This window comes from Podarcis cretensis (assembly GCF_951804945.1).
Source record: "Podarcis cretensis genome assembly, chromosome: 2".
NCBI lineage: Eukaryota > Metazoa > Chordata > Lepidosauria > Squamata > Lacertidae > Podarcis > Podarcis cretensis.
Window position 1 is genome coordinate 126667642 of NC_137171.1, and position 19147 is coordinate 126686788.

The 19147-nt window shown below is 49.2% G+C and overlaps 1 protein-coding gene across 2 annotated transcripts in view; it reads left to right on the forward strand.

Annotated features, from left to right (window-relative positions):
* Nucleotides 1–109: 109 nt before the first annotated feature.
* Nucleotides 110–19147, forward strand: part of LOC307208902 (uncharacterized protein) — a 52864-nt gene continuing 33826 nt past the window's right edge. Inside the window, exons 1-2 of one of the 2 annotated variants that reach the window (XR_013835262.1) lie at nt 110–454; nt 13462–13615. The gene's annotated coding sequence lies outside the window, so the exon portion shown is untranslated. The remainder of the gene's footprint in view (nt 455–13461; nt 13616–19147) is intronic. The other variant, XM_079963929.1, reaches the window with a different exon arrangement.

The window sequence follows — 19147 nt, forward strand, 5'->3', positions numbered from 1 at the left end:
CTACTACTTTACGCCTGCCCCCTCCCTTGCCGAGGGCGCCCCTGTCCAAGAGCAGGCTGGGGGGTTCTGCAGCTTTGGCTGGAGGGAAGCCCCTCAGGGGCGGCTCCGCTCCTTTGCATGCGGAAGAAGGAGCTGGTTTCAGCTGCCGGCAGGGAAGGAGGCGCCCCCCCCCCCGGGAAAAACTCCGGTGCCTGAAGATTGCCCAATTTGCCCCCCTCCGCTCCGGCCTCCCCTGCTCCCACCCTCCTTCCGGGGGGGGGGGCGGCTCTTCTTCATAGCTCTATGGGCAGACGCATTCGGAAAGGAAGCCGAAGAGCGTCGGAAATTGCCGAGCCGGAGGGGAGGGGAAAGGAGCCCCTCCCCCCGAGGGGGCGCCTCCTTGGAGACCCCCCGAGAAAGGAAATCGGAATAGCAGAGCGAGCGATGGAAGAGGAGGGACAGAGAGGACAAAGAGGTAAAGCTGTAGGGCGGGGAGGGGGGCGAAGGGCGGGGAGGGGAAGGGGGCAGAGACCCCCCCCAACAACAGAGGCCCCGATGCATGCAATCCGGCTGGAGATCGGGGCCCCTCCTTTCGCAGGGATTGCATTGCACGCCCCCCCCCCCGAGATCAGCCTTCCTGCCTTTTACTATGGGAAATGCGGGGGGGGGCTTTCTGCAGAGGGAGCACCGGCAGGGTTTGCATTGCAAGAGCTCCTTTGCAGCGCAAGGAGATGCTCAGCTGTCAAGAGATGCTCAACTCCCCTGCCCCCCCCCCTTGGGCGCCTTTGAGGCAATAGAAATGGGAGGCCCCCCCTGGGCTGGGACTTGAACCCCCTGGCAGAAATCCCTGGGGCGCCGCGATCCTAGGCTAGGTGGGTCCCCTTTGGAGGGAGAAGGGTTAATGGGGGCGAGAGAGGCCTGGATGGAGACCCCTCCCCCCCGTCTCCCTCCTGGGATGGGGAGAGATTTGGCAGGAAGGCTGAGCCGGCCAGGGGGGCCTCTGGGGAAAGGGGACCCTGGGGGGGCGGAGGGAGGAAGGGAGCATCCCTGGGGAGGGATCGAAGCCATCTTGGAGAAAGAGAGAGGGACTGGGGGGCCGCCTGCCTTGACTTCTCCCTCCTGCCCAGGAATCTGCCAGGACTAGACCAGGGAGAGATCCCTGAGCAGGAGCCCCGATCCAGCCACCCTCTCCTCCCCTGAAGCTCAGTCCTTGCCCTGCCTCAGGTCCCAGATCAGGAGCTGCAGGGGGCGCTGGGGGCTGTTAGAGCGAGTCCAACCATGGGGGGGGGGAAGAGGAAGCCCCCTTTATCATCCCCCCCCCTTTGAGGCTTCTCTCTGGGCAACTCCAGTCTCCCCCACATGCCTGTGTTTCTGTGCAGAAGCATCTAAAGGGCTCTCCCCCCCCCCCCGAGACACCTGGGCCCAACTCCTTCTCACCTGGTTTCCATTATTCCCACTATATCAGATCTCTTAACTCTGTGGGATTTAAGGGATGGGGAAGATTGTTATGGAAATGGGTGGGGTTCCTGTGTTCCCCCCTCAAGAGCCTGCCTTATTATTGATACGGAAGGAGGGGGGGGGTACCTTTCCTTACCCCTCCTCCTTGTGACTACGGGGCCCGAGGCGATGACCTCAACGGCACCCAGCTCTGCTGTGACTCCTAAGCCCCCACACTGTTGCACAAGCACCACACTATACCCTCGACTTTATAAATAATATCTTCTCCTTAAATATCTTTCCTTCTATATAGTTTCCTCTTGAATCTTGTTCGCCCTATTTCTAATGAGTAGACCGTATCATACTGTTCCCCATTGACCATAATGGCTGCGCTCTAGCCAATCAGGAACGTGCATTCTCCTGCAGGAGCTAGCTCAGGGAGCTCTTGCACGCCTCATTTAACCTCCTGATAAGTTGTTGACGGCCCCCCGCTGCTACAACAATGGATCCGAAACCAGCAACCTCGTAAAACTGTCAAACTCCTGTTACATTGTATCCGTTTGTTTCCGCTCTCAATTTACAATATACACTTGACCGGCAAGAAGCCGAAAACTTCAGAAAATAATATAAAATCAGCTAAAGCTTCGATTTTCTCCATTTTAATGTCATTCTACTCGAGTCCCTCCGGACTCCATGATGCTACCCTCGGCGCCATAATCCTCGAACCGACAGGTCACGTACTCAGGGAAACCTTAATCCTGTCAGATGGTCCAGCCAAGCCCTTCCTCCGGACAATACCAGATAATGGGCGATGCATGGCTATGCCATTGTCTTGCCATCACCTGTACTCAGGAAACGTTTATGCATATCTCTATCACTCCAGGCAATCCCTGCTCTGCCTACCTTATTATACTGCTGATCTCTGTTCTGCCTACCTTATTATACTGCTGATCTCTGTTCTGCCTACCTTACTATACTGCTGATCCATACGATCTCTGCCCTGCCTACCTTATTGTACTGCTGATCTATGTAGCCCCACCTTGATTTGTGTAAACCCACCACCCAATTTCTTGTACTGCTGATCCGTGTAACCCCACCTTTTATGATGTATTTGTGACGTTTTCTGCACTGTATTCTGGGACCTGGAGGGAACCTTTAAAAGTTTATGTCGCCCCAAACTCGGGGTTCAACTCCATCTTGAACCTATTGCGCAATAAACTAGGATCTCCGCATCTTGCTCCGTCTCCGGCTGAACTCATTTTCTCCGCTAGGACCCGCGGACTCCGTCCGACGAGCCGGGTGGCAGGGCAACTCCGTACCCGGAAAATTCCGTAACATTTGGCGCCCAACGTGGGGCTGGCGGTACTCCCGTGCTGCTGACCGGGGGCCCCGAAATCTTCAGCCGGCTCCGGGCCATTTCGCCTGGGAAGATCCTCTGGACCTCCGGCCATCCTCCGGGCGGTAATCGAACGTCCCAAGGGTTCAGCCGGGGAGCAAAGGGAATCCAGCCGGCTTATTCATCGATCCCGGGATCATCATAGAAGACACGTGAGTATAAGGAAAAGGGAAATCCAGTGCACTGGTGGGAAAGGGGTGGAAATCTCCTGGCAACTGAATTCTCTGCCCTCCTCTCTATCGCTCCTTCTCGCCTGTCTCTTAGTCCAATTGGTGAGAGAGAGACCGTGGACTGCTGCTCGACCTGAAAGGGGGGTTCTGAGCTCTATCTCTTTCTCTATAATTCTCCAGCCAGCCGCACCAATTGGGAGCCCGAAAGTAAGACGGAGAGACCCGACTTGAAAGATAGCCGACTCTCCGCAACGGGTATCCCAGTTGAAAGCAAGGGGTTGGAGTTCTCTTTCCGAGCTTCCCGAGCGTCCTTTCTAGGGGGCAGGAAGTGGTCTTGCTTTCTATCCAGATCCCAGCCGCACCGGTCGGGCTACATACCTCGTGTATTGTAAGCCCGCTTCCGAAAGCAAGGGGGATTTTCAAAACGAAATTCTGTCCAGGGATCGCCCGATCTGGCACCGCACGGCGCGGGCGTTCAGTAGGGCCCCTTTTCCTGAGACTGACGATAGGTAGGAGGTTGCCAGGAGGGATAGCCCATGAGGAATTGGGCGGGATCGGCAGAGTGGAAAAGGACCCCAGGTTATTGACTAAGGAAATAGGAAGGAAATACCGGATAGCTAGAGCTCTTAAAAACCCTCTAAGGAAGTTGCCAAGCGACTGAAGACCCCTTTTCTTAAATCCCCGTATTAAGTATATCAATCTCCTAGATATACCAATCCTTACCGCCCCTTTTCTTCCCTCTTTCCGTCTAGACACGCGTAACGCAAAATGGGTACCCAGGCTTCCAAACGCGAGCGGGCTCACTCTGAGAGGAAGGCTTCAAGGAAGCCATCTCAATCTCAGAAGGACCCTGACTCCCCCCTCCAATTTGTTATCACGTATTGGAAAACGATTCCTGGCCACAAATTATTATCGAAGCAGAAATTAGAGGACCTCTGTTCCGTAACTTGGCCCGCCAGCACCGCCTCTGCCAAGCCCGAATTGCGTTGGCCGGCAGGGGGTTCGTTTAATGAAGAGCGCTTGAATCACCTTAAGAAATACTTAATGGAGGAAAAGCCCCGTCAGTTGGAATATCTGGCTGCTTTTGAGACTGTAAAGGGATTCCTCCGAGCCCCGAAAGGGACTGCATCCTACCAGTTACCCATATTAAATCCCGGACGGCAGCCCATGCCCCCCCCTTACGAAGGACACTCAGTAGACGATGACGTGCAGCGTACCCTGATCCCCTTCTACTATAGAGGACCATCGCCGCGTCGTAGTAGCTCAAGTAGCGATGACGAAACGGGGGATGAAGGGGCACAGAGCATCGAGAATAAAAGAGTCACAAGGCTACAGGCAAAGAGGGACCTAAAGGACCCCGGACAGGCCAAGACTAGAATCCCCTCTACAATGCTTCGCAACCCACTCGAAGACCCCGTCCAAGCCAAAATTAATCCCCACCCCCTCTCAGAACCTTGTGAGTGCATAGCAGAAACCCCAGATCATAGTGCGGGGGTTCCAGGAACTTCTGATCAAGTAAGCTCTACCGTGAGCTCTACTGCGGTCCAGATGCCCCTAAGGGCCTTGCCGATTCCACCTCTTCAACCCGAAGGACCCCCACGAATGGTCTATACACACCAACCCTTCTATACTGCTGATCTCGTAACTTGGTCAAATCAGATGCCCTCTCTGAGGGACGACCCCGACAAATGTCACCGACAAATCAGCGCCATCTTTTCCACCCATAATCCCACCTGGCCAGACGTCCATGTCCTTCTCAATGCCCTCTTTAATGAGGCGGAGAAGGCAGACATTCTAACAAAAGCTGGGGAAGCAATAGAGTCACCCGACTATCAGAGGGGACGGCCCCAAGGATTGCAGGCTCTCACAGCACAATGCCTCCGAGTAGATCCTGCATGGGACTACAACACCTCAAACGGGATCTGGTATTTGAACCTATTTAAGAAAGCCGTTCTGGATGGCGTTAAGGCTGCCGGACAACGCACTGTTAATTGGACTAAAGTCCAGACGATAATGCAGGGACCAAACGAACACCCATCCGATTATTATACTAGACTGGTGTCTGCTATCAAGACGTGGGGAGGGATAGACCCCGAAAATCCACAGCATGAAGTAATTGTTAAAGGATTCTTCAAGGATCAAGCCTGTCCAGACATTAGGAAAGCCCTAAATCTCCAGGTTGGATACGACGGAAAGAGCGTAAGCGAGATCTTATCCATTGCAAAATCCGTCTACAACTCTCGAGATGAAAGAAAGAAAAAGGAAACTAAATCCGAGGCCGAGCAGATCTTGGCCTTAAATATGGAAACCACCTACGGACTTAACCGAGGTAGAGGTCTCAACCGAGGAAGGGGAGTCCGGGGTGGAGGACCCCCAAATCCCTATAGACACTGGGGACCAGGCGCCGGGGGGTGTTACTACTGCCAAGAGGAGGGACACATAAAAAGATTCTGCCCCTACCTCACCACACCATCTTATGGGGGACAGGACTCCAGGCCATTCCCTACCCGAACAAGCCACCCTCCTTTTTCCCCACAATCCTACCCGACCCGGGGACACATTAATCACAAACCAGAGGACTACACTCCGCAAGCACCTACAAATCAAACGCCTCACCCTCAACGACCCCAATCGGGCCCGCAAACCCAAATGCCAACAATAAACGCGCCTACCCACCCTTGGGCAAACGCTACTGCTCCTCCCTTGCACCCCCCAAACCAGCCACCTCCCGATGATCAGGACGCCTACTGACTACTAAAAGGGGATCCCAGCCTAAGTCCAACCCAAACCATCTGCCCCGTGATAACATTGTCACCGGAGGATCCGGTCTGTACTATTGAGATCGACGGTCACCCCTATGAATGTCTACTAGACACAGGGGCCACATACTCCACACTAACGGATAGTCATTTGGAACCAGGGACAACAACCAAGAAGGTAATGGGACTAGATGGGATACCCCGCACTTGCCCACTCTCGCAACCAGCTAAAGTTACCCTTGGACCCCTATTAGCAGAACACACCTTCCTGTTAACTAGCAGTCCTGTTAACCTCCTCGGCAGGGACCTCCTTTGCAAACTCAACGCCACCATAAAATGCTCCTCGGACGGCATCTACCTATATATGCCCGAGGACTCGGTCCCCGCGTTCCAGGGTATCATACGAGAGGCAGAATTAGACCGCCAGTTTCCCGAACTCCCTCCGGAATTGGAGACCGAATTACCCCCTTCCTTGTGGGGCACAGAATCAACCTCCGTCGGACTTCTAATATCAGCCACTCCCGTCAAGATCACCTACAGAACCGACCTACCCTTCCCTTGTACCAAGCAATACCCCCTGCCTAAGGAAGCCATAGAAGGGTTAACACCCATGATTAAGGACTTCCTCGAAAAGGGGATCCTAGTTCCATGCGCCTCACCTTGTAACACTCCCGTGCTCCCCATAAAGAAGCCTTCAAAAGAGGGAGCCCCAGTCCGATATCGTTTCGTCCAAGACCTGAGACTAGTAAACCAATTCGTAATACCCCGACACCCAGTAGTGGGAAACCCAAACTCCCTCCTGAATGCGATTCCAGCAGGAACAACTTGGTACACCGCCGCGGACTTATGCTCCGCCTTCTTCAGCATACCTCTAGACCCAGCTAGCCAGTTCCTTTTCGCTTTTACCTGGGGGCCTGGTCAGTTAACGTGGACAAGGTTACCCCAGGGATACGTGGAATCACCCGCAATATTTTCAGCCATCTTACACCAGGATTTGCAGGACATCAACCTACCTGCAAACTCCGCCCTCTTGCTCTACGTAGATGATCTCTTATTATGCTCCACTAGCGAAGAGGCATGCAAAATAGACACTAAACACCTCCTATCCGAACTAGCGAGGAAGGGACATAAGGTGTCCCCAAAGAAACTCCAATACTGTAAACAGGAAGTAAAATACCTTGGGCACATCTTGGGAGTGGGTACCCGAAGCCTTGCCACCGACAGAATTGAAATGGTCACTAAAATTCCACTCCCTAAGACAAAGCGACAGTTGCGCGGCTTCCTTGGAATGGCCGGCTTCTGTCGAGCCTGGATTGCTGGCTACAGTGAAATAACAAAGCCCCTAACCGCTATGACCCGCCAGGACCACCCAGACCCATTGGTTTGGGAAGAGGGCGCTTATAAATCCTTTGAACGCTTGAAACGAGAATTGAGATCCACTCCTGCCTTAGGACTGCCTGACTACCGAGTACCCTTTAACTTGTTCGTTCATGAACAAATGGGAGTCGCCTCAGGTGTCCTAACCCAACCCTTTCGAGACCAAGAAAGACCAGTAGCCTATTACAGCTTACAACTTGACACCACGGCAAAGGGGGCAGTTAGTTGTCTAAGAGCGATCGCTGCTGCTGCGCTCCTCCTTGAGAAAGCTCAAGAAACTGTCTTGGGCCATGAAATCACGGTTCATGTGCCACACTCAGTCTCAACCCTCCTAACCCTAAAAGGATGTCACCACTTCTCAAATTCCCGCCTCAACCGATACGAAGCCCTCCTATTAACCCCGTCTAATGTCACAATTAAGCGCGTCAATTCCCTGAACCCAGCCACCTTGCTACCCCTTCCCAACGACGGCACTCCACATCACGACTGCGCTACCATAGTCAGACAAGCTGAAAAACCCCGGGAAGATTTAGATCACCTTCCCCTGGAAAATGCGGACTTAATATTGTATACCGATGGCAGTTCTAAAGTTATTGACGGAGTTAGGAAGACTGGATATGCGGTGGTGTCCGACTTTGAAGTCTTAGAGTCAAATCCAGTCAACCCACAATATAGCGCCCAAGCCGCCGAGTTAATTGCTCTCATACGCGCCTGCGAGATTGGCGAAGGGAAAAGGACTACCATTTACACGGACAGCAAATACTGTTTCGGCTTAGTACATACAACCGGCCAAATTTGGCTTCAGAGAGGTTTTCTGACCGCCGCCGGATCCCAAATTTCACATGCCGCTTTAGTAGAGCGACTCTTGACCGCAATTCACCTACCCGCCGCAATAGCCGTTGTCCACTGCAAAGCTCATACAAAGGGCAGGGACTTAGTCTCTAAAGGAGATAGACGAGCCGACAAAGCCGCACAGACAGCTGCCCTTCGCACCCCTAACAATGACTCTGAATTCCAAGCCGTACAGCTACCTACCGATCTAGATTTAACAGAGATTTATAAATCTGCCCCAGAAGATGAGAAGGCCACGTGGCAATCTATAGGGGCCACAGAACGAAATGGTATCTGGGTCCTCCCCGATGGAAGACCCGTCCTTCCAAAGGCCTGGACTCCAAAATTAGCGAGAATCCTTCACCAGCGGACACATTGGGGAAAGGGGAGGCTAATGGAACATGTCATCAGATATTGGTATTCCCCAGGGATAGCTGCCGCAGCCACGGCAGCATCAAAGAATTGCATAACTTGTCACCGCTTCAACCCCAAGCGCGAACCCAGGAGACCACCGGGAGCTAGACCGTGGACCTTTGTCCCCTTCGAGAACTTACAACTTGACTTTATCGACTTGCCTCTATGCCAAGGGTTTAAACACGCCTTAATTATAGTAGACCAATTTTCTTCATGGGTGGAGGGATTCCCCTGCCGAAAGGCTACCGCATCCGTGGTTGCTAGGGCTCTTCTACAAGATATTATTCCCCGATACGGGATACCTCGCCGCCTAGACAGTGACAGGGGAACCCACTTTACGGCTGAAATAGTGCAATTAGTGGCCAAGGCTCTCCAAATTCGGTGGGACCTCCACACGCCATATCACCCACAATCCTCTGGCCAAGTAGAACGAATGAACCAGGAAATAAAAATACAGTTGGGAAAACTTTGCCACCTTACGGGCCTAAAATGGGTCAATGCACTCCCACTGGTTCTCCACAACATACGTAGTGCCCCAACTGAACGTTTAAAACTCTCCCCCTTCGAACTCTTGTTTGGGAGACCCCCTCCAGTCTATAACACTCTATTCCCACTCTCAGAACTGGAGCTGGGAGAAGCAGAACTTACTAATTATGTTATTCAGCTGCAGATACAGTTACAACGTCTCCACCAGTACGCCGCCATTGAAGGACAGAACTTACCCATCGACGTCCAAGCCCACTCCTTCCACCCCGGAGATTGGGTCCTAATCAAGGTCTATCAGAAGGAACCACTTCAACCCACGTGGGAAGGTCCCTACCAAGTCCTTCTAACCTCACCGACTGCCGTGAAAGTAGGCGAAAAGAACTCCTGGTTACACCACACTAGGTGCAAATCGTCGCCCCCTCCCCAAGAGCCAGGGGACAGTTTCGGCGAGAACTTCACCTTCTCGACTCCGCCCACCCCACCAACTTCATACATTGACGACGACGACGACCAACAGACCGGACCAGATCGGGGCCAGAATCGGGCCCAACAGACCGGACCAGATCGGGGCCAGAATCGGGCCCAACAGACCGGACCAGATCGGGGCCAGAATCGGGCCCAACAGACCGGACCAGATCGGGGCCAGAATCGGGCCCAACAGACCGGACCTGCTGCAGTAACGCCTAACTGGACATCCGAGATCATCAAGGATTCCGACGCTATTAAGCTACGCTTGAAGCGCGCCTTTGACAGCTCCTCTGACAGCGCGCCTTTGACAGCTCCTCTGACAGCGCGCCTTTGACAGCTCCTCTGACAGCGCGCCTTTGACAGCTCCTCTGACAGCGCGCCTTTGACAGCTCCTCTGACAGCGCGCCTTTGACAGCTCCTCTGACAGCGCGCCTTTGACAGCTCCTCTGACAGCGCGCCTTTGACAGCTCCTCTGACAGCGCGCCTTTGACAGCTCCTCTGACAGCGCGCCTTTGACAGCTCCTCTGACAGCGCGCCTTTGACAGCTCCTCTGACAGCGCGCCTTTGACAGCTCCTCTGACAGCGCGCCTTTGACAGCTCCTCTGACAGCGCGCCTTTGACAGCTCCTCTGACAGCGCGCCTTTGACAGCTCCTCTGACAGCGCGCCTTTGACAGCTCCCCTGACAGCGCGCCTTTGACAGCTCCTCTGACAGCGCGCCTTTGACAGCTCCTCTGACAGCGCACCCTTGACAGCTCCCCTGACAGTACATTAATAACTCTTTCCCTCCGACAAAGCCTTGCTGTCCCCAGGCTTTGGTCATGTATCTCTCCTTCGTCTTCCTCACCTTAACGGCCTCGACCCAATCCTCAGCCACACCAACCGATCATTGCACAGGACTATCTACGGATTACCATTTTTTGGACTACCATCGAGTCGAAACCGGCGGGAAGTCAAATCCGGATCGAATGGGGGACCTTGACTTCTGCCTCCCTGAATCTCGAACATTGTTACGCCATTCCCTCGTGCCCCGACTGACTGCCAGCGAATACTGGGAACTTTTCATTCGAGATGGACACCTCCACCGGATTGGGTCAGCAGCAGTCACCCTCGACCGTTCTTACTACCGCCTTAGTTGTAAGAACGGGACCCATTTCCTTTACGGCAACGGAGAAATCTTGAGGAACCCAAATTGGACTGAAGTCGAAAAAGGGGGGGCCACATCGGCCTACACCGACACCACTAACCCCTCCGACAACTTGATTTTCGGATTCCAATGCCTCTTCATGGCCCCAGAACCCCAAAAACCCCAGCTGCAAGGACTTTGCTTGAGAGGGTTCTGTTGCCTCTGGAATCTTGGCGTCGTCCACGACTGGAGAGGGGCGGAATATTTAGAAGGATGGTATCATCCGGTACATCCCTCACGCTCTCCCACTTGGGATCACTTTGGACCTTTGAGATGCGGGGGCATAGCCAAGGATCGACGACTCCTCAATACCACGGACCCTCTTCATCCACTCGGCACGGCACCCCGCCAGCTCGGTAACAATCCCTCCCTCCCAGGGGAGGACCTCCTCTCCTCCTGGGAACAGAACTCTTACATCAAACTCTTGGGCCAGGTGGCCAAAGAGGCACCCTATCCTGAATGCTGGATATGCGCACATGCACCCAGCCACCTCCAACAGAGTCTCCCCCTTGTTCCTGTGCCCGTGACCATTGAACAGTTCCGATCAGGAGACGTCGCCTCTTGGAATTTGACGGCCTTGAACTTGACCCACCAATACCTCTACCTCACTGGCTCTACAAAAGGGCCCCTTTGCCGCATTTTCACTGGGGAAGGAACTTTCATTGGGTCTAGTACCTGCCCCTCCAACTTGGAACTTTTACCCACTGGTCACGTCACTGTTACTGATGTGAATGGGTCTCAAACCGTCCAGAATCTCACCCTTGCTTGGGCCACTGTCATCGGACACCCTTCTGCCTGGCTGCCTCAGCCCACTGACTCCATGTTGCTCCAAGCTTTTGCCTCCGGAAGGATGGAGTCTTACCTCAGTGGCCTGTTTTGGGTATGTGGTCATCGCGCATATACCTGGGTGAGCCCTCATATGTCAGGATCTTGCTTCATAGGATACATTGTCCCCGGCATTAGAGTAGTCCCACACCTACCCCCTGGGAGGCAGAGGAATAGAAGAGAACAAAAGGGACTGTCGGACCTATCTGATGTCGCTGCCAACGGAGAGACTGTCGGTCGAGCACTCTTCCCTGCCTATGGGGCCGGCTCTAATCATGTGGACATCCTCCGACTTACCGACATCCTTCTGAAATTCATGCAAGAGGCAACCCAAATCACCGACTCTCTGATGTCGGAGCTCTCAGAGGTGAGACAACTTAGCTTACAAACCAGGATTGCGACGGACTTTCTCCTGTCCAGTCAAGGAGGGACCTGTGCCCTAATAGGCACAGAGTGTTGTACATATGTGACTGATCAGACTTTGAACATTACCGGACATTTGAACAATATCCACGAGCTGGCAGGGAAACTAGATGAGATACGACATGAAGGTCTATCCGACATAGACTTGTGGGGATGGTTACCCAAGCTGGGATGGCTCCGACAGTTACTTAAGGTGATACTAGTTACTGCCCTTATTATTATTCTTTGTGCCTCAATGCTCTGCTGTACTATACACTGTGTCTCTCCTTGTTGCTCTTTCCTCCGCTGTCCTACTCAAACCGGCCCTCTTCCTATTCGAGCTTATTCCCGCTCCCACAGTGCCTCTATATTCCCTGAATACGTACAAATGAGACACCTAGGAGAAGGAGAGTACGAAATCACGGGGGTATAGGGTGCGGAGAAAGGATTTGCAAGTTCTTACAGAACTTTAATGCAAATCTATCTCCGAATGGGGGACTGATACGGAAGGAGGGGGGGGGGTACCTTTCCTTACCCCTCCTCCTTGTGACTACGGGGCCCGAGGCGATGACCTCAACGGCACCCAGCTCTGCTGTGACTCCTAAGCCCCCACACTGTTGCACAAGCACCACACTATACCCTCGACTTTATAAATAATATCTTCTCCTTAAATATCTTTCCTTCTATATAGTTTCCTCTTGAATCTTGTTCGCCCTATTTCTAATGAGTAGACCGTATCATACTGTTCCCCATTGACCATAATGGCTGCGCTCTAGCCAATCAGGAACGTGCATTCTCCTGCAGGAGCTAGCTCAGGGAGCTCTTGCACGCCTCATTTAACCTCCTGATAAGTTGTTGACGGCCCCCCGCTGCTACAACAATGGATCCGAAACCAGCAACCTCGTAAAACTGTCAAACTCCTGTTACATTGTATCCGTTTGTTTCCGCTCTCAATTTACAATATACACTTGACCGGCAAGAAGCCGAAAACTTCAGAAAATAATATAAAATCAGCTAAAGCTTCGATTTTCTCCATTTTAATGTCATTCTACTCGAGTCCCTCCGGACTCCATGATGCTACCCTCGGCGCCATAATCCTCGAACCGACAGGTCACGTACTCAGGGAAACCTTAATCCTGTCAGATGGTCCAGCCAAGCCCTTCCTCCGGACAATACCAGATAATGGGCGATGCATGGCTATGCCATTGTCTTGCCATCACCTGTACTCAGGAAACGTTTATGCATATCTCTATCACTCCAGGCAATCCCTGCTCTGCCTACCTTATTATACTGCTGATCTCTGTTCTGCCTACCTTATTATACTGCTGATCTCTGTTCTGCCTACCTTACTATACTGCTGATCCATACGATCTCTGCCCTGCCTACCTTATTGTACTGCTGATCTATGTAGCCCCACCTTGATTTGTGTAAACCCACCACCCAATTTCTTGTACTGCTGATCCGTGTAACCCCACCTTTTATGATGTATTTGTGACGTTTTCTGCACTGTATTCTGGGACCTGGAGGGAACCTTTAAAAGTTTATGTCGCCCCAAACTCGGGGTTCAACTCCATCTTGAACCTATTGCGCAATAAACTAGGATCTCCGCATCTTGCTCCGTCTCCGGCTGAACTCATTTTCTCCGCTAGGACCCGCGGACTCCGTCCGACGAGCCGGGTGGCAGGGCAACTCCGTACCCGGAAAATTCCGTAACATTATTAATATTATTACAGTGGTACCTCAGGTTACATACGCTTCAGGTTACAGACTCCACTAACCCAGGATGAGAACAGAAATTGTGGTCTGGCGGCGCGGCAGCAGCAGGAGGCCCCATTATGTTAAGAACACTTTCTTAACCACCGGAACGAATTGAGTACTTAACCCGAGGTACCACTGTAATGCAGTTTCAATTACAGTGGTGCCCTCCAAGACGAACGCCTCGCAAGACGGAAAACCCGCTAGACGAAAGGGTTTTCCGTTTTGGAGGCGCTTCGCAAAACGAATTTCCCTATGGGCTTGCTTCGCAAGACGAAAATGTCTTGCGAGTTCCTGCGGTTTTCCCCCCCTCCCCCCCTTTTTCTAAGCAGCTAAGCCGCTTATCAGCTGATCCGCTAAAAGCCGCTAAACCGCTAATAGCGCTAATCCACTAAGCTGTCAATGGGCTTGCTTCGCAAGACAAAAAAACCGCTATACAAAGAGCCTCATGGAACGGATTAATTTTGTCTTGCGAGGCACCACTGTATTGTTATTTTTATTTATTTATTTAATCTATTAGTTGTTTTCTCTTGCCCAGGGCAGCCCAAAGTGACTTACAACCAGTTGTTGTTGTTGTTGTTGTTATGTTCCACGGTGATACTCCAGGGCCTTTTTTGTCGTGTTTCCTATATTTTTTTTGGGGGGGGGAGAGAAGACTGTTCTCAGGGCCTGCTCCCCCACTAGGGAAACTGAGGCAGCCCCCTCAGGCAGGAGACCCAGGGAGGGGCAAGGAGGGGACAGAGCGGAGTCCCATTTGGCCAGCCCTGATTTAACCCTCTATACTCTCATCCAGTGGAAGGTGGTGTCCCATTGCCAGTGTCCTAGACACAATGCAACAGCCTTGGGAAGTCAATGGTGCAGGATGATTTGGGAATGTGAGCAGTTGGTTGGACTGTATCAGGAAGATGTTGGCGATCACGGAGGAAGGAAGAAATGAAAGACAGATATACAGAATTTTCAGAGGAGGGGGGAAGAAGGGGAAAGTTTGTCCCACCAGATAAGACTCCCATCCTCCCTGGCCATGGGCCATCCTTGCTTGGGCAGGTGGTACTTTGAGTCCAACCACATCTGGAGGGCCAGAGGTGCCTCAACTCAGTATAGAAGGTTCCTCTAGGGCTCAGTGTTACTTGGGAGCTAGTGAAATTGGATCTTAAGGGTTCTTGAGATATTTCCAAGGGATTGTGATTGCTATCCAGACCCTAACACTATAAATCCAAGGTGTCCACACTGAGCAGTTTACCGTATCTTTTTTTTTAAAAAAAATGATATTTTATTCAGTTTTCACAATAAATAAATTATAAGACAATCCATAAAAAACAAGAAAAAACACAAAAGCACAAAAATACAAACAATTAACATAGAATAAAAGAAGAAAAAGAAAAACAAAAAACAAAAAACCCTCTTTTTTCTTTTGTCCACTTTAGTTAATTTATTATCCTGACTTCCTCACGCCTCCCTTTTTTGTATTCCACTTAAAAATTGGTTCAGCAAATTCGTATCCTATTGGTTTTTCCATAGTTATTTTTCCTCACATATTTTAACTTCGAACTTACATCAAATATCAATCCACTCTTACGTAATCTTTTGCCTTATTACTCGAACCCCTTCATTTCATTTCAATGTCATCAACATTCAAAGATTTTACAATGTTTCTGTAAATAGATTTTAAATTTCCTCCAATCTTCTTCCACCAACTCTTCTCCCTGGTCTTGAATTCTGCCAGTCATTTCCGTCATTTCCATGTAATCGATTACTTGCATCTGCCATTCTTCCAGGGTGGGTAGGTCTTGTGTCTTCCAATGCTTTGCGATGAGTATTCTTGCTGCTGCTGTAGCGTACAAAAAGAAAGTTCTGTCCTTCTTTGGCACCAATTGGCCGACTATGCCCAGGAGAAAGGCCTCTGGTTTCTTCAGGAAAGTATATTTAAATACCTTTTTCATTTCATTATAGATCATTTCCCAGAAGGCCTTAATCCTTGGGCACGTCCACCAAAGGTGAAAGAATGTACCTTCAGTTTCTTTACATTTCCAACATTTATTATTGGGCAAGTGATAAATTTTAGCAAGCTTGACTGGAGTCATGTACCACCTGTACATCATTTTCATAATATTCTTTCTTAGGGCATTACATGCCGTAAATTTAACCCCAGTGGTCCACAACTGCTCCCAGTCAGCAAACATAATATTATATCCTATATCTTGTGCCCATTTTATCATAGCAGATTTTACCGTTTCTTCCTCAGTGTTCCATTTCAACAGCAAATTATACATTCTTGATAGTATCTTAGCATTGGGTTCTAACAGTTCTGTTTCTAATTTTGATTTTTCCACCTGGAAACCAATTTTTTTATCCAAATTGTAAACCTCTCTTATTTGAAAGTAATGTAACCAGTCTCGCACCTTCTCTTTAAGCTTCTCATAACTCTGCAGTTTCAATTTGTTACCTTCCTGTTACAAAATTTCCCAGTATTTTGGCCATTTGGCTTCCATGTTAAGTTTTTTCAAAGCTTTCGCTTCCATAGGTGATAACCACCTTGGGGTTTTACTCTCCAAAAAGTCTTTATATCTTATCCAGACATTAAACAGTGCTTTCCTGACAATATGGTTTTTAATTGCCTTATGTGCTTTGACCTTGCCGTACCACAAGTATGCATGCCACCAGAATACATTATCATAACCTTCAAGATCTAAAATGTCTGTATTCTCAAGAAGCAGCCATTCCTTCAACGAGCAAAAAGCTGCTGATTCATAATAGAGTTTGAGATCTGGCAGGGCAAACCCCCCTCTGTCTTTAGCATCAGCGAGTATCTTAAATTTTATTCTGGGCCTTTTGCCCTGCCAGACAAATCTAGAAATATCTCTTTGCCACTTCTTGAAACAGTCCATCTTGTCAATAATTTGCAATGACTGAAACAAAAACAGCATTCTTGGCAGTACATTCATCTTAATAACAGCAATTCGACCAAGCAAGGAAAGCTTCAAATTCAACCAAATTTCTAGATCTTTTTTCACTTCTGACGAACATTTCTCATAGTCATCTTTGAATAAATTCACATTCTTAGAAGTCATGTTCACCCCCAGGTATTTTACCTTCTTTACTAATATTAAGTCTGTCTCCTTCTGAAACCTCTCTCTCTCAATCGGCATCAAATTTTTCTCCAAAACCTTGGTTTTTAGCTTGTTCAATTAAAAACCTGCCACTTGACCAAATTCCTGGATTAGTTCTAGGGCCCTCTTAGTACTAGATACTGGCTCCTGTAATGTCAATACTATGTCATCTGTAAAAGCTTTAAGTTTGTATTGTTTAACTCCGACCTGGATACCTTGAATCAAGTGGTCCCTTCTAATCATATTTAGCAAAACCTCCAGGACCAAAATAAAGAGCAGTGGGGAAATTGGGCAGCCTTGTCGTGTCCCTTTCTCAATTTTAAATTCTTCTGTCACCACATTATTGACTATCAGTTTAGCCTTTTGTTCAGAATAGATCGCACCTATACCGTTTTCAAAGTTTTGTCCAACCCCCATCCCCTGAAGATTTTTCTTCATAAAACTCCAAGAAATATTGTCAAAGGCTTTCTCTGCATCTACGAATATCAAAACTGCTTTTGTATTAATATTCACTTGTAACTTTTCCAAAATATTAATTACATTCCTCATATTATCAGATAGATGTCTACCAGGGAGAAAGCCAGCCTGGTCTTTATGTATCACCTCTGCTAATACTTTTTTCAGTCTTTTAGCCAGAATGTCTGCAAAAATTTTGTAATCCACGTTAAGCAGGGATATGGGACGGTAGTTCTTAAGTTGTGTCTTTTCAGATTCAGTTTTCGGTATAAGTGTGATATAGGCTTCTTTCCACGACTCTGGCGCTTTCCCCCCCTCCATAATTTCGTTGCAAACCTCCTCTAGTGGTTGAATTAAATAGTCTTTCAAAGTTCTATAGTATTTGGAGGTTAACCCATCAGGCCTTGGAGATTTGCCCAATTGCATATTCTGAATGGCACCTTCCACCTCTTGTTCGGATATTTTATAATTCAACGGTAATTTATTTTCTTGAGAGATTTTTTGTAGTCCGTTGGTTTTCAGAAATTGGTCAATTTTAGTCTCAATCTGTGGCCCTTGTGTATAGAGTTGTTTAAAATATCTCTGGAAGCAATTTCTAATCTCCTGTGGGTTCTGGATATTCTTTCCATCCACTTCAAGATTGGTAACGGTGTTTAACTTTTGTCTCTTCTTCAGCTGCCACGCTAGCAGCTTCCCACATTTATTGGCTGATTCAAAGGTCTTTTGTCTCATCTGTTTAATTTTCCATTCTATATCCTGATTTATCATTTTCATATATTGTATTTGATATAGCTTGATTTCTCTCAAGATGTCTTGCGACTTTGGTTTAGCTCTAAGGTTCTTCTCTCCTTCTCTTATTTTCTCCAAAATCTTTTCTTTTTTCTCATCTTGGATTCTCCTTTTTATTGCATTCTGCTGAATCAGGAACCCTCTCATTACGGCTTTGCTTGCGTCCCAGATTACTCTTTTTTCCACAGAGGTCTTCAAGTTTATCTCGAAATAGTCTTTCATAATTTTCTGGGCCTTCTTAATAATTTCTGAGTCTCTAAACAAGGTGTCATTCATCCTCCATCTGAAGGAACCAGTCAATGTTAGTTTCATTTCCCTTTTCACAGGGTTATGGTCGGAGCAGGTTTTTGGGCAAATTTCCACTTTTTGAATCTTGGGAGCCATTCCTCTGGTTATCCAGATCTGGTCAATTCTTGTCCAGGTCTTTTTAGCTTCAGAAAAGACTTTCACACTGAGCAGTTTATCAACCCTGCCGGCCGCTGGGGAAGACCTTCTGAAGGAAATCCTTTCCTCCAAAGTTGCTTCCTTCCTTCCTCCGCTGCTGCTGCCCACACTAAAGGAATGTCTGAATGAAATCCCAGGAATGTCTGGCTCCTATTACAAAGAGATCCAGTTGATATTCTAGAAAAAAGTGTGGCTAAGATTCTGAGTCACAATCATGGCTGAGAAATACAGCCAGGGAATATGAAACTGATTTGAAGATTGGTTTCTTCTTTACACTTCATTATTATTATTATTATTATTATTATTATATTGCATTCAGGAGGACACACCACGGGTTTCATCTTCTTTCTTTTCTTTCCAACAAGCAGTGTTATTCACCTTTAATACTCACCTATTTCAGTGTCACACATATTTTTATCTTGTGATCTTCAGATGAAGAGAGGTATAACAATTTAATAAATAATTCCCAGTTGGAGCAAAGCTAGAATATCCAGAAGTCCTTGGCCACCCACGGCAAAGGAGGAAGAACAGTGAGAGAGGCCTGGACAGGGAATCTCCGCTAAGGTAAGCCAGTGTCAGGAGGCAGGTGCGAGACCCGGTGGCATATAATTATTATAAATCATAATTGGGGTGGGTGTCTCAATCTGGCCTTCCCAGCAGTCAGGCTCCAGCTGCTTTCCTTCTGCATCTCCAGCTCTCTCCATTCAATAATGCAAGGCTGAGAGATGGAGGTCCAGCCCCAAGAACATTCTCCAACTAAGCACTCCTTCATCCGACCACAAGCGCCAAGCCTTGTCACTAGACTTATATATGGGTCTCCCAAAATGGTCACTATGCACCTCCTGAGGCCAAAGGGACTTTGCAAGTG